At 36.0% G+C, this 23,287-nt stretch overlaps 2 long non-coding RNA genes across 5 annotated transcripts; both read right to left on the bottom strand.

Annotated features, from left to right (window-relative positions):
• Positions 1–9,165: 9,165 nt before the first annotated feature.
• LOC113328506 lies at positions 9,166–11,537 on the bottom strand. 2 transcript variants are annotated; one of them, XR_003349451.1, is made up of 4 exons: positions 11,263–11,537; positions 10,608–10,773; positions 9,643–10,074; positions 9,166–9,271 (listed from the first exon to the last, which is right to left on the bottom strand). It is a non-coding gene; the product is annotated as an uncharacterized LOC113328506 (long non-coding RNA). The 2 variants fall into 2 exon arrangements; XR_003349452.1 differs by lacking the exon at positions 9,166–9,271 and adding an exon at positions 9,289–9,462.
• Positions 11,538–18,557: 7,020 nt separating this feature from the next.
• Positions 18,558–22,151, bottom strand: LOC113285535. 3 transcript variants are annotated; one of them, XR_003328725.1, is made up of 4 exons: positions 21,977–22,151; positions 19,893–21,161; positions 19,635–19,773; positions 18,558–19,556 (listed from the first exon to the last, which is right to left on the bottom strand). It is a non-coding gene; the product is annotated as an uncharacterized LOC113285535 (long non-coding RNA). The 3 variants fall into 3 exon arrangements; XR_003328720.1 differs by having other exon boundaries at positions 19,898–21,161; XR_003328714.1 differs by having other exon boundaries at positions 19,635–21,161.
• Positions 22,152–23,287: the final 1,136 nt, after the last annotated feature.

Below are 23,287 nucleotides of genomic sequence, written 5' to 3'. Positions count from 1 at the left end.
TTGGGCAGTGATCAGAACCTGCATCTACAAGATGAGACAATTCATCATTTTGGAATTTAGTATTCCATTCTATGTTGGCTACAGCTCTGTCTAGTCTTTCTTGAATATTGACATTCTTTTCTCTATGGTTATTCCAGGTATACTCATAACCTTGAAACCTAAGTCAGTGAGACCAGCCTTGTCTAGAATATTTTGATAGTATTCACTATCAGATTTCTTGAAAGGTAAGCTCCCTAATTTATGTTCCTGACTAAAGATCATATTAAGGTCTCCAAGTAAAACCCATGACATTGAGTTAACATATACTTGGTTGGCTATGTCAAAGAGGAAATCCCAAGCAACGTCTGTTGGAGGGATAAGGACTACCATAAAAGCAAGTTAGAAGCCAAGGTTTTGATTCAGAATTAGTTTGTACCAGAATGTGAATCATATTAAGGTTCCATTGCACTATTTCAAAAGAAAATCCATCTACCCAACCTATTTCTAATCCTCCAGCTAACCCTACAGGATTTACTATATGTGTGTTGGGGAACTCCTTTAAGAATATTTTTGACTAGGTGTCTCTTAGATTTAGTTTCAGACGAAAAAAGAATTTCAAGTTTATCATTATTAATCAACTGGTTCAGGTGATTTTGTGTAAAAGGGTTACCACACCTTTGAACGTTCCAAGAAATGGTCTTCATATTTCAAACTAGTAGAAGAACTAATTTTCAAAGGTTGTCAGCAATTTTCCACTAGGTAACTCTAAGGCTAGTATACCATTCCAATTATGCTAAGCATGAAACTAGAAATTAAATTTTGTGCACAAATCAAAAATAAATGCAATCATACAATTTAATGGAGCAGCAATTAAGCAAGTAGGAAGCAAATTATATCATGGGTAAGATATATAATTTATAAAGAAACTGAAATTCAGAAGTATTTAGGGTTACCTGATTTTCGACCTTAGGCACTGAAGGGGAATCTAGAAAGGAGGGAATTGGTAAGTAGTCATCTGTTGCCTGATTCTGTTCTTTGAGATTGGATCCATATTGACTGAATGCATGCAAATTTTCAGAATTAGAAACTAAAATGCGAAGTTCTTCAGATGAGGAAGAGGATAAGAAATCAGGAACAGATAGAGAAAAAGTTGATTTGGGATGAGTTAATGGAGATGCAATAGATGGGTGCAATGCAATTGTGCTTTACTCTGATGACTTTTTATGAGATGCTAAAGATGGCGATGCAACAGATTCCACAGAGAGAGTAGGAGATAGATGTTCCTTTGCATCTTCAAATGGAGGAGAAGAGAAAGACAATCTACGATTAACTTGAATTGGTTTTGGTTCGGGTCTAGAGATCTCCGGAATAGCTAGACCCTGTTGCAATCCAATAACTTGTTTCGGGCTGAGTTGAAGCGGCCCCATAGAACTAATAACTCTATGAGTCTCTGAGTTACCCGATTCGTCAGGTTCAGAGCTTGATCCATGCAACGGTATGAAGTTTTCAGGCAGATTAAATGGGAAGGTTCTTTTTCCTAAGATTGAATTAGAAGCTAAAGGCATCTCTTCCTCGTAAGTTACTGGGCCTAGAACATCATAATCATGATTAGAAATTGATTGATTCATAAGAGGTTGCTCAACTGTTGGATGTTCTTCTCTGTAAATATCATATAGAGTTTCTCTAGTTCCAGGAATAGCCAAAAACTTTTCCACTGATCCCATATTTCCATGAGCATCAATGTTATCTTGCGGATTCCAAATTCGTATCGGAGTATTATCTAAAACAAAAATATCATCAGCGGGCCCAGGGAAGGCATGAAGATATCATAAATATCTTCTAATGGTCTGTGCTGAAGAATAACACACTGGTTGATCTTGTGACCAAAATGAAAAAGCGGGGGGTCTAACAACACCACCCAATATTTCGCTTAGCAATCTGTATGAACTAACTCCGAAATACTTTGCTAGAGAATCAACTAGATAGTCAGACTCAATCTAGATAAAAGTATCTCAAGGAGTTAATATCTCTCTCTTGATTTGATTTTTACTCAAGCTAAAAACAATAGCGAGTCTTTATCAAATACAAGGAATACTTGGACGGTACCAAAGACCAATGTCCAAGGATCAATCAATATCAATCAATAACCAAAGGTTGGATTTCCAATTGATGATCACGAACGCACAACCTGTATTATTTCCATTATATAAAATATAATGCGGAAAAGAAATAACACAGACACCAGAAATTTTGTTAACGAGGAAACCGCAAATGCAGAAAAACTCCGGGACCTAGTCCAGATTGAATACACATTGTATTAAGCCGCTACATACACTAGCCTACTCCAAGCTAACTTCGGACTGGACAATAGTTGAACCCGAATCAGTCTCCCACCGATCCAAGGTACAGTTGTACTCCTACGCCTCTGATCCCAACAGGATACTACGCACTTGATTCCCTTAGCTGATCTCACCCACAACCAAGAGTTGCTGCAACCCAAAATCACAAACTTGATAATAAACAGATCTGTCTCACACAGAAAACTCTATCAAAGGATAAATCTGTCTCACACAGATAAACCCTAGGTTTTGTTCCATCTTAAGATATAAAATCAAGGTGAACATGAACCAATTGATAATCCCGTCTTATATTCCAGAAGAACAACCTAGATTAATCAATCACCTCTCTACAATCCTTCCTGACTACACAGGCGGTTTGTCGAGGAATCACAAACAGTGAGACGAAGATGTTTGTGACTTCTTTATCTTGCCTATCGTAGAACTCTCACGATATCAAGCCAATCAATCGATTGTACTCGTACGATAGAAGATGCAAGATCAGATCACACAACTACGATAAAAGTAGTATCGGTCTGGCTTCACAATCCCAATGAAGTCTTTAAGTCGTTAACCTGGTTTTAGAGAAGAAAACCAAAGGTTAAAGGAGAATCGACTCTAGAGAGCGCACTAGTATTACACGGACGTGTGGGGATTAGTTTTGCTCAAAGATAGATGTCTCTTTTATATAGCCTTCAAATCAGGGTTTTGCCTTAGTTACAAAGCAATCCTTATTCACCGTTAGATGAAAACCTGATTTAGATTCAAGCTAATATTTCTCAACCGTTAGATCGAAAACTTAGCTTGTCACACACACTTGGGTATACGTTTACCGGGTTTGCGAAAACCATGCCCTAACGTGTATGTGTATGTTGGTTCAATATAGTAACCCAAAAGGTTAACCATATGAGCATTTCATATCACCCTTGTTCTTCTTCACCATAACTAGTTCAATTGACTCAAATGAACTAGTTAAAGAGTTTTTCAATTGCTATGAGATCTTATGTAACTACACAAGACACAATTGAAACAAAGATGATTCTATTCGATTGAATCGGCTCATGAACATTATAGCCACGTTTTGCATAAAGCATTCCTTAGTAATTTAATGTTTGATGTTCAGAGCACATATTTAGATCATAACCTCTTAAGTTCACAAACAAGTTCGCGGACTTAAGTTCATCGGTTGAGTTTTCCAAACTCAGCAGAAATTCTCGGAAAGAGAACTTTAGCCAGTTCGCGGACTTAGCACACAAACGAGTTTTGGAAAATCCAGCAGAAATTCTCGGTCTAGAACTTCCGACAGTTCTCGGACTGAGTCTGCGGACTAGGTTCGCGGACTTGGCAAGCCAATTCCACAATCCTCCCGATTTCTCTTGATCAACAAAGTTCGAAAACTTCGGTTCAAGGAATACACGGTTATGTAATTTAAACTCTCATTTCAATCATTGAGACATTCTCATAGGACGCTATGTAGCCGTTATTCACAGACCGATTCACGTCAGAGCAATTCTCAAAGTGATTGAAACTTTTCATGACTTTCGTCACTAGGTGAAGATAAACTTGATCAAAGCGAAACGCTTTAACAACACACGATTTCGAGAAAAGGATAAGCAATGAATGCTCAGCTCGAAATGTCAAATGTGTATGATCTAGTTTATATAGCATATGACTTTTGTCTCATAAGAAGTAGGAGATAGAATAGATAGAATTTTGAGTGATAGATAAGTTCAAGTCTCCACATACCTTTTTGTTGATGAAGTTCCACGGTTCCTTGTATAGATCTTCATCGTTGTATGATGAATCACCATGAAGTCCTTGAGCTCAACTACACTTTTCTATCCTAGTCCGAGACTTAGCTATGTAGGCTAGAAATCAAGACTCATAGTTTTGATCACTAACGTTGACAAACATACTTGGATTCTAGGGTCCATAAAGTCAACACAATGTCTAACTTCTCTTGGGGACTGGTCATCTAAACGAACAACATCATCGTATAAAGGATTATCGAAGAAAATCTCTATCATAGGCTCATCAACTAAGGTGTTCGTCATGCTTATCTCCTCCGAATCAGTAAAGGGTACCTCAAATAAAGGATTATCAAACATACTGCAGGCTAACTGATCAGGAGCTACAGTGCTAATCATGTTCACCACTTCTAAATCATCTATTTCAGAAGACTTAATGACATTAAATACATTTAGCTCAGAAGTCATATTACCAAAAGATATGTTCATAAGTCCGGTTCTACAATTTATGACAGCATTAGATGTGGCCAAAAATGGGCGACCTAGAATCACCGGGATTTGAGCACCTTGGTTCTGAACAGGCTGGGTATCTAGAACAACAAAATCCACTGGGTATATAAACCTATCGACCTCAATGAGAACATCTTCTATGACACCACGAGGCACTTTGACAGACCTATCAGCTAATTGAAGTGTCAAATTGGTCGGTTTCAGCTTACCAAGACCTAGCTGGGTGTACACATGATACGGGAGTAAGTTAACACTAGCTCCTAAGTCAAGCAATGCCTTATCAACTACATGATTACCAATAACACAAGATATGGTGGGGCATCCAGGGTCTTTATACTTAGGGGGTGTTTGGTTCAGAAGAATTGAACTTACTTGACCAGCTAAAAAGGCTTTCTTATGGACATTCAGCTTACGCTTTCTTGTACAAAGATCTTTAAGGAACTTGGCATAAGAAGGCATTTGCCTAATTGCTTCTAATAATGGAATGTTGATGTTCACCTGCTTAAATGTTTCCATTATCTCGTTGAAAATCGACTCCTTCTTTGTTGGGGCTAACAACTGTGGATATGGGGCTCTAGGCACAAAGGCAGTCCTATCATAAATTTCTTGGGAATCCTTAGATATTGTTTCAGTTTCCTCAGCTGCGGGTTCCTCTTGGGAAGTAGAAGGTGGAACTACAGTATGTTCACTTTCAGGCATGGTGACCTTGTTGTCAATTTTCTTTCCACTCCTAAGGGTTGTAATAGAATTCACATGATTGTACGGTTTCTCTCCTTTAGGATTGGGTTGAGTTTGATTAGGAAACTTACCTTTTTCCCTCAAAGACTCATTTATATGACTAACCTGGGTTTTCAACTCGGAAATAGCCTGAGAGTTAGCCTGACCTATTCTCTTATTTTCTTCTATACCTTGAGCAAGGGATTGCTGAAACTGCATAATGTTACGAGTTAACAAAGCAAGAGACTCTTCTAAACTCATAATCTTCTCATCCGAAGGGTTCTGAAATTGTGCCGGGGCTGAAGGATTCTTAGGATAGCCAAAACCTGGGGGAGCTTGAGAGTTACTAGACTGACCTTGATTCTGGCCCTTAGACCAAGAAAGGTTGGGATGGTTTCTCCAGCCAGGGTTATAGGTTTCTGAATAAGGGTCAAACTTCTGAAGGTTATCGAATCTAGTGTGGTTATAAAGAGCATTGGCTTGCTCTTCAACAGTATGGTCTTCCCAAAAAGGCTCTATTCTACTACTAGTACCACTAGAATGACCTAATCCCAACGCTTCTAACCTTTTGGCTATGGCTGCTATTTTAGCATCTGACTCATAGGATCCTTCTACCCTATTGACATTTCCTCTACTTAGAAGAATTGTTTTCTGGGGTTCCCTATTATTTTCCCATTGTTGGGTCTTATTGGCGATTTCATTCAAAAATGTCATCGCCTCATCAACAGTTTTATTCTCAAACCCACCTGTGCATAAGGACTCAACCATGGTCGTTGTTGAATAGTCTAAATCCTCGTAGAGGATCTGAACTAACCTAACCTTCTCTAAACCATGATGAGGACATTGAGAAATTAAGTCATTGAACCTTTCTAAATACCTATATAAAGATTCTCCCTCTTGTTGAGCAAAAGTACAAATTTGTGTCCTAATAGACGATGTTTTGTGCCTTGGGAAAAACTTATGTATAAAGGCAGATGTAAGTTGTTCATAGGTTTCAATTGACTCAGAATCCAAACTATACATCCAAGATTTGGCTTTATCTTTTAAGGAAAAGGGGAATAACCTAAGTTTCAGTGCATCATCACTAAGGTTTTTAATTTTCAGAGTACTACATACTTCCTCAAATTCCCTAACATGAAAATAGGGGTTCTCATTCTCTTTTCCTAAAAAGGTTGGGAGCATCTGTAAAGTCCCAGGTTTGAGTTCATAATTTTCCTCGGTTTCAGCTAACTTGAAACAAAACGGACGAGAGGTCCTAGTTGGGTTCAATAAAGCTTTTAAAGTTGACATTTCTGGCACTACCAAAGGACTAGGAGAAATTTCTTCACAAAGACGCGGATTCTCAAAACTGAAGTTTCCAAAAACAGGGCTCTCAAAAGAACAATCTTCGAGCTCCTTGCTTATATCAGAAGAACTACTAGGTTTTTCGCTAATCAATCGACCTAGAGTATCTCTTTTCCAAGCCCTATTAACAAAATCGGGCATACACTAAAAAAAAATCAAAAAGAAATAAAAATCCTAACAGGAAGGTTCTAGCAATCACACAGCAGGCTAACTCGACTTTACCACAACAAACCTAGAGATTTCTAGCAAACAACAAGCATGATGGCTCACTTAGATTGTTTCTAGACTAGCTTCTATATCTCGAAAGGGAATGCGTTACAATTTAAGCAAACCCCTCTGGAATAAATCCGAGTCAAAGTAAGTTGAATCGAGACGATGGAAGCTCAGTGGAGCTTTGATACCCAAGGCCTCACCGCAGTACAAGGCGGCGCAGTCACGCATTCAACTCACAGAAACCGTCATGAACTTCGAAGTATGCTAAAAGAATAACCAATATCCTTCGAAATTTTTTCCTAACAAGCTCGATACCCTATAGGTCTCTTTCTAATCAGATTTTAAAGCTTGGGTTCGCGTTAGGTTTTGTTCTCCTAAAGCGGGCAAGAAGGGAGCGGTGATGAAATCCGAACCCTTATCTTGTTTAGGCCAGTCCTTGCCCTTTACTAGGAAAATAAAGACAGTCCAAATTCGTCCTCAATCAATGATCACCTTAAGGAATACAGTAATCCGCTTGCAGGAGATTCGCGGGTGTTTCGATTGGACTTACCTCCCGTACCAGACGGGGGATGAACCGTTGTCGTCGACTCGGGCCACGACTCCTATGTCGTGTGCGAACCCGAGGGGCCGAGGTGATATTGTAATCACCGTCCTTCCCTGCACACAGTTTGTATTTAACTACCCTTCCGTAGGGTTTAAAAAAATAAATAATAAAGTCCAAGAGTCCAGTCTAAAGTCCAAATAAAGTAAAGTGCAAAAGAAAAAGAAAAATAACCTAAAAAAAAAAGAATATATAAAAATCTCTCTTTTTTTTTTCTCTCTTTTCTATATATAAAAACAAAAAAAAAATTCTTCTTTCGCTCCTTCCGCTTTAAGCTTTTCCTTCCAAGGTCCTTAGTACTCCACTTCGAACCTGCAAATCAAAGACAAAAAGAAACGTAAAAAGGAAAAAAAAAATAATAAACCTAAAAAAAATTCTACCTAAGCACAGGTCCGCGTCGGCGGCGCCAAAAATTTGATGTAACTCAAATGTTGTTGTAGATAGTGGTTTTAAAACAGGGTTCTTTTCAGACTTGTGAAGATAGATTTTTTTTTTAAACTTAGAAATGTAACAAAATTAAACAAAGTGATGTGAATTTTTATGGAGAAAAATAGAGGTGAAGATTCCACCATTCAACAATATTTATGTAATGTTATTTAATTTTTAATTATGCAAATTAAACAATTGATTTGATTCTTAATAATTGCCAAAAGCAGATTTCCAAAATATCAAATGTTAGTCGCAAGCATAATGCATCAAGAGTATAAAACTAAGCATGCATTATCAAGAGAAAATACAATTGATTAATAAAAACCATTTAAATCATTTTTCCAATGCAATTAATCATATAAAAATATTACAAAAATTAAATAAATAACAGTTACCACATAAATATTGTGTGAATGGCTTCCTCCGTCATCCCTGGGAATGGGTTTAGCTCATCATGGTGTAATATATCTCAAAAGATTTTATTAATGCTCAAAAATTGATTACAAATGATGAAATAAGAAGAAAATCGTTTTAAGACCGTTCTTTGCGACCCACAGAAAGCGTCAGGTAACAACGGCACTTTAGAAGTACTGTAAGCACAACACCGAAGTCGCGGGAAAGGAACTGAGAGTTGTCGCAAATATGCGACACTAGTCAGCGACTCTCCTGGACTGTACAATGTTCTTCGTGTTCTTGGCTGAGCATCAGCAGAACTTCTTCGCCTGTCGACCTCTTCTTTTGATTCTCTCGGCTCTAACTCTCTCCCAATGACTTGCCAAACTCTTTTCGACGAATTAGGCTAGTATTTATAGTGTTTTGGAGCCCAAAAATACTAACATCAATGCGTATAATTTCCCATTAATCCTCTAATTGCTCGCTGCCCAGAAATAGGAATAATTACCAAATTTAGATTCTCCACACGTTAACTCACTCCCTGTACGCTCCTAATCAGCTTCTCCACGCCTCAGAAGCTTTCCCGCGCCTCCACATCACTCCATGCATAGCAGAAACACGATTGAGCTCGTGTTCAGTTCACGTTGCTCTGTTTTGAGCTCGTGAATTAAAACGAGCTTTCCAGCCAATGTCGATCAAATTCGATAACCAAAATGTCTTCCCTATGTCATATCACATCTTTATGCCAATTTTCAGCGATTGAATCGCATTCCAACTTCTTCATTTTCTCGATCAAACATCATGCAGAACTGTTCTTCGTTTCCCGCCAATTTTCAGTTTTCAAACGAAGAAGAAAGGGTGTCCCCCTATCCTGAACTGGGGTGCGAATAGCAGCTGTCTGGGGGTGCCCCTTAGTAATTAGGTTACCCCTTATCCAAAAGCGAGAGTCCGAATAACAATTGTCCTCCGGGTGCCAAAAAATATTTATTTCCAAAAAATACCTACAAATACATAAAATAACAAAATTAGTACAAAATCGAGTGCCAACAATATGTAGTATTGAGATCAAATTAGACACAAAAATGTGTCTATCAGAGATTTTTGAACAAATGCGGCAGTATAATATTAAATTGTATTCTCTCCCTTGGAACAAGTAAATTCAGTTCTTCATCACTTTCCCAAGGTGTGCCAGCTACCAAGAAGAAAAAAATAATGAATTAGCTAATTCTCCAACAATGTTGGTAATACACTGACCAAAAGAATGGTTTCAAACACGTGTGCACATCTTTTATACCACACCCAAAAGCACATTCTATCTCAATTATCAAGGATTTGTTTTGCAGGATATGACAAACATGAGGACATATATTACCTTAATGCCTAAGAAATGGCCTTTTATGAACTCTGGCTGATTCTTCATCCTTCCATATAAATCCCTGTGCATCTCTATTGCACCTCTGATATCTCGAATAAGAGAAACAAGCTTTACTGTGAACTCCCTTCTGTTTTCTATAGAACAAGTCAACTTTTCCATTAATGAACCAAAGGGAAAAATCTTGAGATTGTGCATAATAAATTCTTGTTCACAGACAATAATTTGAAATTCATATATTAAGCAACTAGGAAATCCAAAAAGCAAACACCTTCACCAATGATTCATTTATGATGAATTTACCCAAAGAGGAAGGGAATACGCAGATAGATTCAGCCTGTGATATCCTTCTAATATTGATTTTCATGTTGTTGGACAATCCTTCGGTGTATTTGCTCCCAGTCATCCCCAAACAAATCATTTGCTTCTCATCTGAAACAACGAATATAAAACAAGCATACAAGTTTTTTATGAAAATTGTGATTGTAAACTAGTACTAATGGGAACCTTGAATTGATACAAAAGCCAACCGGTAACTGGATTCGTCGTTGTCAAACTCCTGGAAAAGTTACTTTAATGTTGATTGATAGTTGCACGAGTTTAAATGCACATCATTGTCAGTTGATTTACGCAACTACAAGTATCTACTCTTAACCAATGAAATAACTACTAGAAGTAAAATCCTCATGCACATGACATGACAAAGTTATAGGCGACTGGTCATTTCTGTATTTTTTTATGTATATGTCTCTACTTCAAACCACCTCCACCTCACAAACTCACAAAACATGGATGCTTAAGAAAAATAATATAAATGATAACAAAAATAGAAGTCAAATCTACCAAAATCACTTGAATTTGGATATAACTCAACTCAACCGGTCGTATTTCTCTAACATGACTAGCTATAGTCAAAGAAAAAGAATGCTTCATTGAATACTTACTCAAATAGGAACTTGACGTACCTAATTACATAACTCGTCAAAGGATGGACAGTTCCATCAAGAACTGCATTCTTCGTTGCATTTTTCTCAACTGCTTCTTCGAAATCTCCAAAGGTCTCCTGGGATATCTATGCAAGTCTTCTAGTCAAACTTAAATCTTATTCCCCTATCTCAGTGCAAGCTTTACCTTCAAGATTTTTTCAATATGCACAAGGAAATTAACAAACATTAATTCAAAAACTTAGCTAATCCAGAAAAATAATAAAAATGATATACCATTTTCACTAAAGCTCATACTCAACATTCATTGTAAACGAAAGAACTTGCAACAAGTAAATTAAATTATTGAGATTATTTAAAAGTTGAGTAAGCAAAAACATCAAAACTCCAACAACATTGCCAGAAAATCAATCTTATTGCACCGGCTAAATAGATTTATCTCCCAAATTACATGTTGTATAACATAAATCAGGAACTACAGATCTAATACCAAAAAAATAAAAAAAAATCTATAGACCTAAATGAATTTCTAAGGTTGCAAAGAATAAAAGAGAAATCAAATGTATAAAGACAGTAGATTTAGGTCAAAAGTAACCAATAAAACTAAAACAAATTCATTAAAAGAAAATAAAACAAACGAAACCTAAGAATCCATGAAATTGAAATTAAAAATTACCTGATGATAAACAAACTGTCGGAAGCACAATTAACTATCATATTTCTGGTAATGGGGTTCCCGATTTCAGGATTTCTTTTTTTCTCCAGGGTTACAAAAATTTCAATGTTAGGGTTTATAGATCTAGATTTCTGGTATATGGGTTTTGTTTACAATATCAAGGTTTAGAAATATGATGTTTTGATTTTTTTTGTTTTTGAGCTGAAATCATAACAGATTCAAGAGTGTACTCAGTTTGAAAAGAAGGGTTTTTGGAGAGAGAGAGAGAGAGAGTAAAAACGAGTTCCAAATTATCTAAAAATAAAATTGACTAAAACTTAAATCAGAAAACAATAAAATTCATCGCCCCTAACAACCCATGGACATACCTTATATTACAGAAACGCCATCATGTGTACAACGTTTGTAGGGGTTTCAAACAGTTGCTCCATTATATTTCAATTAAAATTATTTAATTTGTGCAACGGAAATTCGTATGCACAATTGATATAGAATGTACAACGTCTATATCCGTTCCACACCTCCGAAACGAAGCGTTGCTAAAATCAGGATATGGTGTAGTGTGTTATTTTTCTCAATTGAGTGTATTTCAGCTTCCATAGCTTGTACCCATCCCTTATTTTTAGAAGCTTCTTCATAAGCTACAGGATCACAATCTCCAAAGAGTGCAGAATTTATAACATCATCATCTGTATCATTATCATCTCTTGTCAATACATAATCATTCGTACGTGCAGGTATGACATAATTTCTTCTTGGTGTTGTTGTTTCTTATTATGGTGTTGCATCAGTTCTTACTTCTTCTTGATGTTCTACAGCATCATCTTGAATAGTTATTTCTTCTTTAACTATAACGGATATTGTCCTAACAGTTTCTTTTGTTGAAGTAGTATTCCAATCTCTACTTGTAGTTACTTTTCATGTTTCTGGATTTAACAATTTATATCCTTTGGTTACTGAACTATAACCAACAAGAATACACTTCTTGTTAGAGCATTGCTCGGTCGAACTCGCATGCGTTGCTATCTCAAGCACGTTTTTCAATGTTAGTGATCAAAACTATAAGTCTTAATTTCTAGCCTATTTGTAGATGTCTCGGACTAGGACATGGATTTTGTAGTTGAGCATTAGACTTCACGGCGTTCATCATTTGAAGACGAAGAACTACTAAGGGGAGCTTGTGGAACTTCATCAACAAAAGGTATGTGGAGACTGAAACTCATCTATCACTTGGAAAGTATATTTCTACTATATCTCCTATATTGAGACATAAGGCGTGTTACGATATAGTTTTCTATTATACACATTTGAGATTTCGAGCTGAGTTTAACTTGCTTATATATTTCTCAGAATATGTGTTGGCAAGATTTCACTTCGACCAAGTTCATCATACATTCGTGACGAAAGTCCGAATAAGATCATATGAAAATTGTCGAGTAACATATTACATGATTTGTGTGATACAATCATTTGGTGTTGTCTTGGAATGTTTCACTATGATAATTTCAATAACTTGAAAATCGCTTTGATGCTAATAGTATGTGAACAACGACTATTTTCATCCTCTAAGAAAGTTTCAATGATTGAAATAAATAGTTTAGAATCAAGTAACCATGTTTGGATACAAACATAGTGTGTTAATCACATTAGTGTACAAGTCCAAAACCGGGAGCCTGAAGTATGCGTACCCGTATGCGTACTGGCGGTTGCTGATATCTAGACAAGTATGCGTACCTGGTGGAAAGCTCACGTCCGAGTTTTTCTGCTGGAGTTTGAAAGTGTAAGTAGTATGCGTACCCGTACGCGTACTGACGTTATTCAAACTCGGTCCGGCTACTTAAGTATGTGTACCCATTTGCAAACTTGAGTAGGTTACTTTCTAATTAAAATCGGTTGTATACATGAACTTAAACATTTATATAATAAGGAATGCAATCTTTGCAAAGCGTGGCTATAATGTTCATGAATTGATTCGAGTGAATCAAACCGATTTTGTTTCGATTGTGTTCTTGTATACTTCTATGAGAATATAGCAATTGAACGACTCTTTAACTAGTTTCATTTGAGTTATTTGAACTAGTTATGGATAAGATGAATATGGTTGATATGAGATTTATCATATGGCTAACTTCGGTTAACTATTGGTGAGCCAACATGGTGTACACATTTGGGTACGGTTACATAAACCTAAATGAGGGTACATTTCATTTGTGTGTAACAATCTAAGTTCGATCTAACGGTTGAAAGATATTAGCTTGGTTGAATCAGGTTTTTCATCTAACGGTGAGTAATGAATTCTTTGTTACCAAGGTAACTTTGATTGCAAATCCTGATTTAAAAACTATATAAAGGAGAACTCTAGAAACTGGGAAACCTAATCCCCACACCTCCTGTGTGTTACTAGTTGCATAAGCTAGATTCAATTCTCCTTTAACCTTAGGTTTTCCTAAACCTTGTTGGTTAACGACTTATTGTGAAGCCAGAACCAACTATTTCTCTTGTAGTTGCGTGTTCTGATATTGCCCGATTGTATCGTTTGAGTACTATCTTCTCTAAGGTTTGCTCGAGATTAATTTCTCCGAAAGGAAAGATAAAACGTGATCATAAACATCTTCGTCTCATCGTTTGTGATTCCACAATATCTAGTTTCGCCATCATACGATTTAGATTATTGTGAGGTGACTGATAACACTGAGTTGTTCTTCGGGAATATAAGTCTGGTTTATCAATTGGTTCTTGTTCACCTTGATTTATCAAAAGACGGAACAAAAACTCTTGGGTATTTCTGTGGGAGACAGATTTATTCAATCCTATAGACTTTTCTGTTTGAGACAGATTTGTTTATCAAGTCTTCGATTTTGGGTCGTATCAACTCTTAGTTGTGGGTGAGATCAGCTAAGGGGATCAAGTGCGTAGTATCCAGCTGGGATCAGAGACATAAGGAACGCAACTGTACCTTGAATCAGTGTGAAATTGATTAGGGTTCAACTACAGTCCAGTCCGAAGTTCATTGGTAATAGGCTAGTGTCTGTAGCGGCTTAATACAATGTGGTGTTCAATCTGGACTAGGTCCCGGGGTTTTTCTGCATTTGCGGTTTCCTCGTTAACAAAATCTGGTGTCTGTGTTATTTCTTTTCCGCATTATATTTTGTTATATAATTGAAATATCACAGGTTGTGCGTTGAATCGATCAATTCAAAAATTCAACCTTTGGTTGTTGATTGAGATTGATTGATCCTTAAACATTGGTCTTTGGTACCGTTCAAGTTTACTCCTATTATATCCAAGCGAACTCGCAGATTTCTATTTGCTGATTGCGGATTGAATTAAGAGTTAGAGATATAAAACTCTTGTATATACTTTTCTCTAGATTGAGTTTGAATGTCTAGTTGATTCTCTAGAAAGTATATTAGAGTTAGTCCTCTCATATTGCCAAACGAATTGTTGGGTGTGGTTGTTAGACCCCCGCATTTTCACTTCTCACTCTTATCATCCAAATTTTTTCTAATCTTTTTAGGTACATGTGCATATGCAATGACCCATTCTCTTGTATCATAACCAAGAGTCATTATGTACATGAGTACTATAACAACTTTCTCTTTGATACTGTATGTTCAAAGGAAACAATCTATTCTTGGTCATCTATACTTTTGCTATCAGTCTGCTTCGTCTATCTCTAATTGAGCAAACACCATTATAAATATTCACAGAATATCCTCTTTCTGACAGTTGACCCATGCTCAACAAATTTTGATGTAAACCTGGTACATAGAATACATCCATGATCTATGTCTTTGATCCATTCTTAAGAATAATTCCTGTTCTTCCTTTTCCCATAACTAGAATTGTAGAATTATTTCCAAACTTCACAGTTGAACGTACTGATTCATCAAGATTGACAAATAAGTATTTTCTTCCATATATATGATTACTACAACATGTATCTAAGTACCATTTAATATGAGGTTGTTCTTCTGCTGTATGACAAGCAAGTAGTAAGTTTTCAGCTTTCTCTTCTTCTTCTTCATGACTCTCTGATATATTTTCTTTGAAGTTATTATCAATTGTCTTTCTAGGTTTTGAACACTCATTAGAAAAGTGTCCATAATCTCCAAAATTGTAGAATTGAAATTTTGTTTTATCAACTTGTCTTCTTCCCTGATAACCTCCAGTATTAGGTCTAAATCCAGTATTATATCTTCCTTGAAAACCTCCAGTATTAGGTCTTCCTCCAGCATTAGATCTTCCTTTATTGTTATTCAATCTTACTTGACTTTGAATTGCTTATTCAACTGGCTTTGCAGCCTTTTCAAGTAATCTTTGTCCATAAGCTTATAAAGAATCTAATAACTCATCAAGAGACATAGTTGCAGCAGTGTTACATTCTTCTATAGCAGTAACTTTTGATTCAAACTTCTGAGGTTAATTTCGTAAAATCTTCTCTACAATTGTAGAATCTTCTATTGTATCACCATTGACCTTCATCTCATTGACAAGATTTAATGTCTTTGAGAAAAATTCTGATATTGTTTCTGATGATTCCGTTTGTAGAAGCTCATACTTTTTGTTTAAAGTTTGTAATCTCACTTTTTTGACCTTATCAGATCCTTTGTAATAGTTTATCAAACCATCACATGCTCTCTTGACTTCTTTAATATAAATAACTCTATCTATGATAGATTCATGAATACCCTGATGAAGAATATAAGTTGCTTAAGAATTATTCTTTATGTTTGATGTTAATAGAGTTTGTTGAGTTTCTGTAAGTACAACTCCTTCTGTTGGTTCTACATAACCTATATTAACAACATCCCATACCTATTGATATATAAAAATATTCTCCATCTGGAACCTCTAGTGTTCAAAGTTTTTTCCTTCAAACACCGGTACTGTAACTGAAGTTAAACTTGTCGCCATCTTCTTATTCTCAACAACTCATACCCACAGCCCTGAAATCTAATACCAGTGCTCTGATACCAGATGTAGAAAATCTTATATCAAAGACTTAATGCAAAAAAACACAAGACGAGATACTGAAAATACTTTTCTTACTGATTCATATTAAAACTCATGGCTTAACAGCCTATATATAGTTTAAAAAACTTGACTCTCAAGCAAAAGACTTTCCTAACAAGACCAAACTCTAAAACAAAGACTCTTCTAGAAAATTCTAAACTTTATACGTAACTAAACTCTAATACTGGAAAATTTGCATCTCAAGTCTACTTATTATGCATGCTAAACACCCGTATCAACTTATGCTAGTTGCTCCCAAAATACCGCATCAACTTAACTTAGTTGCTTCCACAGTATTTGCATCAACTTCTACTAGTTGCTTCCATATAAGCAGCATCAACTTCTACTAATTGCTTCACCTACTAGTTGCTTGTCATACTATCTTGGTTTAACCTTTAACAAGTACTGAATCATTTTCAAGATACCCATGAAGATATTCTTTCCTATTTTCTTTTTCGCCTATTCTCTTCCTTCTCTTTTTTCTTTAACAGTTTTTCCCCTGTTCTCTATTTTTTTCCTGCCTCGCTATACACCAAAAATAAAATAAAATAAAATATATTGTTCTTTTTTATATCGCAGGTGATGAAAATGAAGGATCGAAAGGGCATCACCGAGGTTTCAATCTTCTCATGCTGCATTCATGAACTTCATTTGTCTGTTTTTTTAAGCATCTTTTATATAGATTAATTAGTCGTGTTTTGATTTTGCAGATGATGGGTTTGATCCTTTTCTATAAATTAATTAGCCGTGTTTTGATTTTGCAGATGAGGGTCTATCCATTCGAACCAAATGAGGATCATTTGCATGTACAATTTTTCTTTGTTTTTGGTAAACCCTAACCCTATTAGGATTTTTCTCTGCTTTTTATAAAATATATTTAATATCTCTATCGTTGAATCGAAAATCAATTTCTTTTTTGATTTTATTTTAGATTACTTTTTGATTTTTATCCATGTAATATTCACTTTCAGTGATAATGATAACTCAAAGAACAGTGAGACGGTGATTTTAATTGAGGGATCGTTTTATTGTACTGCTCATGAGTTCCATTAAAAGGTATTCTTGTTTCTGGATTTAACTGTGAAAATAGTAATGATTTTTTATATACATTATTTCTGGATTATTTTCCAGATGAAAGTCTACCAGTTTAAAACAAGTGATGTTTTTAAACAATACTAGGTATATTTAGTTTGTTTGGTTCGTCATTTTTATTTATGTAATTGTGTTTAATCAAATTAGTAAGACAAAATCAATTATTCTAAGAGTGGCGGGTATAGCTGGCAGCAAAGAAAAATGTTATGGAATGACAAGGAGTAATCTCCTTTACAGTAGATAATGAGCTCAACAGATGAGAGGTGACTATAGTCATAAACTGTAGTATCTCTCAGTTTATCGAGTAAATTTATGGATAAGCATTTTTCATTATAGTGAATGATGATATTCTCATGATTGGTATGATGTTGTAATTTAGGGTGAAACTATATGGGTGGCTAAAAACCTGAAATTTAATACTTCATGCAGATTTGGGTCTGCGTACTTTTAGATTGTATGATATAAATTTTATCTGGCTCTGCATCTTTTTTTTTACATTGATTGTACTTTTGAAAGTCAAGCATCTGATTAAACTTTGAATCCTTATATCTAGCAAACAAATGTGGTTGTTATGAGGGGGAAGATTCGGAGTTTTCCCCGTCAAGATGGTTGGAGCATCTTTGCTTTGATGTGTTACTTTATTCCAACACAAGGTTAACTTGGTATGTTGAAGATGTTAAAGTTCCATCTGTCAAGGGAACGAAGACATCGTACAAGGAAAGCCTTGCTCCAAAAATTCTGCATACCTTATTATATTCAATAAGTTAAACTGAGAATTCAAAAGTTTCATTATGATTTTATTTTGTTTTGTTTACTGTTTTACTTCACTTTAAATAAATGTTTTTAACATAGACATCTTATAATTTCTTACTTCATATCATATTATTTTACACAAAATTGATTAAAAAGACCAAAATCAACAATTCCTAGGTGAAAAAGACATTTAGATTTTGATACTGTTTGAATGGACAAAAATGTAAAAATAGCAAGGATGTAAACAGTTTCATCCTACCCATTTTCAAATATTTTTTTTTATTTTTAATTTACATCAGGATGCATCCATTTTCATCCTTGCTATTTTTTAAGTTTAAGTCAGGATGAATCTAGTTTCATCCTTGCTGTTTTTTTGGTGTCCATTTCACCCATACTAATTTTTACTCGTCCATTTGAACCATGTTTTAAAAATATTTGGACAAATAACCCATTTTCCGATTATTTTATAAGTTACTAGTACAACCGTTGCCACGGTGGGAGGGCCGACCGAAGAACTTGACGAAGCGATACCTAAATTATTGCGTGGATTCAGATTTTCAAATGAAGAAAACATCGTTAAAGAGACGTTCGATCGCCAGAAGTTGGCCGGGAAAGTAGCTCAGGTGACCGGCAAAGTCCATCATGTCACCTGTTAAACGAGTCAATCCGTTCAGGTCAGCTGAGTCAACCCGGTCAAGAACTGAGTCAGGGTCTAGTCAGATGGTGAATCAGAGTCAGTTTAGCGGACTGGTCCAATTTGCCAAGGCCTAAGCTCCTGCTGCGCCTCATTGCGCATCACAACTTCAGTTCACCCACATTCCACAGCTGCGGCAGCTTCATATCTTCCCAATCTCAGTATCTATCTCTCTTATTTTCTTCATTGCAGCACCACCGTAGCACCTACAGTTCCCTGACCACTGCTTCACACCAAATCAACATAAACCAACTGCAGCTAGCCATTTCTTCAGTTCCATCTCATCCCGAACTCCATTTGCAGATCAATACCACAATTATCTGCAACTGCATTCACCAGCCCTGATCTTCTAAACTCATTTCAGTCCATTGCATCCATTGCAATTGCAGCTGCAATATCAAATTCATTCTGTAGCTTCATAAATAACAGCACCAGCTCATTGTCTTGCATCATCCTAAGCTGCATCTCAGTTTCATTCACTGCACAGCTGCATTTATCAACACAGTTCAAGGCATTCCAGTTCAAACATCCCAACACCAAAACTGCACCTACAACTCACCATTTCATGTCTATCTTCTCAACTCAACTTCATCATCTTCTGCCAATACCACTTCCTCCAACTGAAGACAACAACAAGCCAACACCACAAAAAACACTGCCAAATATTCACTGCTTTCCACTTCAATTCCATTGCTCCAGCTCTTCCATGCTTTCCATGCAATCATTCCTAAACATACATCTATAAGAAAATGTTGGTGTTGTCGAGTTCAGACAAAATAAAACCAATATGAGAAGTAGATTTAGATATACAAATTACCAGAAGATTCATGCTTTTTGCTGAACTCTGCTATAGCGTTTGAAGGATCCCAATGCAGATTGTACTTTTGAGCAATTTCAATCAGAAGACTGAGTTTTACTTCAGCAGATGGTGCTTTCACAGAAAGCTTTTCAATTATCTACATATTTTAATAAATCAAAAGGAAACAGGAAATTACTAAAACCCAAGTTATGAAAAGATTGTACAACAAGGTTGTACTCCCTAGTTTGAATCGCAAACAAGACGTAATGGATCTACTTTACAGTGCGATTAACAATGGTGCCAGGTTTGAGCTCAGCAGCGGCAGAAATGAATTCTTTTCCATATTTTGCAGTAAATAGACACTGAATCTGCAATAACCCTGGCAAATCTGAACATCTAGGAACAGCGAAGATTATACTCGTAATAGCTTCCTTCCGTTATGATGGACATTCCCTGGCATATGGGAAATGGTTGGCATATGCGAAGATTATACTCGCAATATCACCCACTAAAATTTCCATGTAACTCAACTACCAACTCCAAGTATATTAAATTTTTTTATGCTTAATATAATTACACGGACAACATCAGGTTAGATCAAAATGTAAAGAGACTTAGTGACTATGAACACAATCCCATGTTATCTACATACTGTACCATAAGTACTGTTTAAGACTAATTAATCAATGATTGTAACAACAGTTTGTCTTACTTGGGTGCTTACAACAACAGATGTATTATGAACAGCAAAATAAAAGGCCCTTTGATCACTGCACCTTTGAGAAAATGACGCAGTTCAGGTCAATGTGACTATGATCAAGCTAATGTCAGACTATCTACTATAGTGCCCAAATTACACACTAAACTAGGATATCTCCTTAATTTTTCTTTGGTTACCTGAATGGGTTCACTGTCTTTTGGTTATTACATGGTTGTGTTGCACGTAACTTCGATCCTTGTTTGCCAAGTATGCACATAGTCTAGTCTCTAGTGTTAGCGTTTTGATAAAAATGATCCAGTGGCTCTCACTATTGAAAAGATTACTCTAACCAGGACCTTGTACATAAAATTTGATCACTTAAAAGTTAAAAGAAACGCCCCGTTCAAAAAAATACAAAAAGCTAAAGCAGAAACAGAGAATATAACAAAAAGAAATCACATCTCAAAAGAGGCTGAGACCGAGACCTATAGTTTTACAGGCAGCACAAAACAGAGACAAAAAAGAAAATAAAGATTCATGAGATGGCAATCAAGGATTCTTGGCTAAAGATGCACGCCTCCTACAGTCACGGGTCCAACTACTACCAGTTGGGTAATAAGTAAAGAATTTGATCACTGAAAAAAAGTGTAAATTGTAGGGGACCCTGTCTGTGTACGTCCTGATCTAAGTGCCAATGCAACAAAAAAATGCCATGAAACTACTCAGCAAATTCCCATGAACTACACAGGCAATCCATCCTCCATTGCCATCGGATAAATACTTTCAGTAAATGTAGTATGTGACCCCTCGACCACTGGAATATCTGTCTGTCCTGCAATTTCCAACTATAAGAAGACAAATAAAAACTGTAAGACTGATATCTTTAAAAAACAAAACAAGTTCAATCAAGGAGAAAACTATGTCTGCAAATACAAATGAACGATCCAATATTATCGACACAGATGGTGTTTGTTTCGTTAGGCAACTACTCTAATTAGTCAAGGTCTGTTTTAGTTTCCTTGGCGTTTAAATCTAACTCCAATAATAGCTGTGAGAGCCTCTCCAAATTCATTCAGCTTATTCTTAAGTGGAGTTTCATCTTCGTTAGTATTTCTCCTTGTTTCTATCTCCAGCCAACTCAATCTGAACCCAGTAATCTATCATCTCCATCTTCACAGCTTTTTCATCTTTTAAACCTTCTTCTGCATACACAATTAACAGCTACAGGGTATTCTTTTGTGCAATTGCTGTCGACAAATTGCAGAATGGAACGTGGATTCTTACTTGGGTGCTAAGCAGAATGAATCAAAGAAATCATCTTCTATGCCCCCACCCATTCAAACTTCTCAAGAACAAACCCTAACTCACTAAGACGTAAAATCATCACCTGAAACTTGATACGGTCTGTAATTTTAAACCTAATCCGTCAATTAATTCAATACCCAACTCAAATCTCGACCGAAATCTTATAAATGAAACCCACCTTCTAAATCTGCAATCGATTCAATAATAGCAGAAACCCTAATTCCTAATCTTCACTATAATTATGCAATTCAACTATATCAATTCATCTACATAGTTCTCACATCCGAAAACTCCAGTACTTATTCTACAGAATAATCACTAATTTCACATACATTCAAAATACAATAACAATTACCTGATTTATCCTTTCCCATAGTTTGAATCGATTCCTTCAATCAATACCACTACCAAAAATCATTACATGATATTTCCTCTCAATTTTCATCATCTCCTCTCTAGATCGAACCACGAAGGAGAAGAAACAACGAAGTTTCTCTGTTGGAGTTTGGGGGACTGAAGAAAAAACAACGAACGAGAAGGGAAAAAAAACAAAAAAAACAAAAAAGGAGGTGGCCGGGATTCGAACCCGCAAGCTTTAGGTGACTTTACCCTGGAGTTTACCAAACTTCCCCTCAACAATTACAACATTTCCAACCTCCGTGTCCTTTTTTTCTGCCCACGAAATTTACGTGATTACCCATCGTGTTGTGTTATATTTACGCTAGTTTTAGTGAGAAATAGTTACATAAAAGGGCTCTTTAGTCCTTTCATTGTTAATTGAAAATGGTTTGGGACGTCAAAATCCAATCTTTTTGTGTCAAATTGATGATGGGGGATTTTGCGTTTCCCCCTAATTAAAGATATCTAATTTGCATTACCCTCTAGAGATTTATAATAGGTAAAACCCTCTTTAACTTGGATGTGCCGTAACCGAGCAGTTTAGTACAACACGTGCAGTTCACATGCGTGTCAGAAAAAAAAATATCTGAAAATTAAAACCCAAAATTACCCTTTAGAAAATCAACGGTTTATACTAGATCTGGGCTTAGATTTGTTATGCGTACCCTAATCTCACCTAACTGATTGGATAAGAGGCGGGAGAGAAACCATTCTCTTCCATTTCACAGAGAGACAGAGAGAGAAATGATTCGAGAGACAGAGAGAGAAACCCTTTTCTCTTCGATTCCACCCTTCTTTCTACAAATCTTAATCAGAGAAAGAGATAGAGAAGAAGATCAAGGAAAGAACAGTGGGTTTTGAAGAAGGATTTGGACATGCAATTCCCTAAAATGTTGTAAGTTTTTTTCTTTCGATTCTCGATTCTGTGTTAGGGTTTAGTCGATTCTGTGTTAGGTTTCTTTTTATTTTGGGGTTTTTGTTCTTTGGATTGATAATAATGGTTATGATTATGATATATCTCAGTTTGATTATAAAAAAATGTAAGTTTTTGATGTTATTGTTTTGATAATGAAACTGAAATTTTTTATTCTGTGTTTGTGTATGTTTGTAATGATAGTAAGGATTATGGTGTGAAAGATCTGGTGATTCATTATGGTGGACGTTAGCCACCTGACCAACCAATTGGGGGTTTGCACTTCTTCGACTATATGAATGGTCATGAATTTCGTCATAAGAATTTTGATGGTGACTGTTTGAGTATGATAGA

The sequence above is a fragment of the Papaver somniferum genome, chromosome 1 (assembly GCF_003573695.1).
Source record: "Papaver somniferum cultivar HN1 chromosome 1, ASM357369v1, whole genome shotgun sequence".
Lineage (NCBI taxonomy): Eukaryota > Viridiplantae > Streptophyta > Magnoliopsida > Ranunculales > Papaveraceae > Papaver > Papaver somniferum.
Note: the sequence above shows the minus strand (reverse complement) of the source record. Positions and strands in the feature narration are given on the sequence as shown.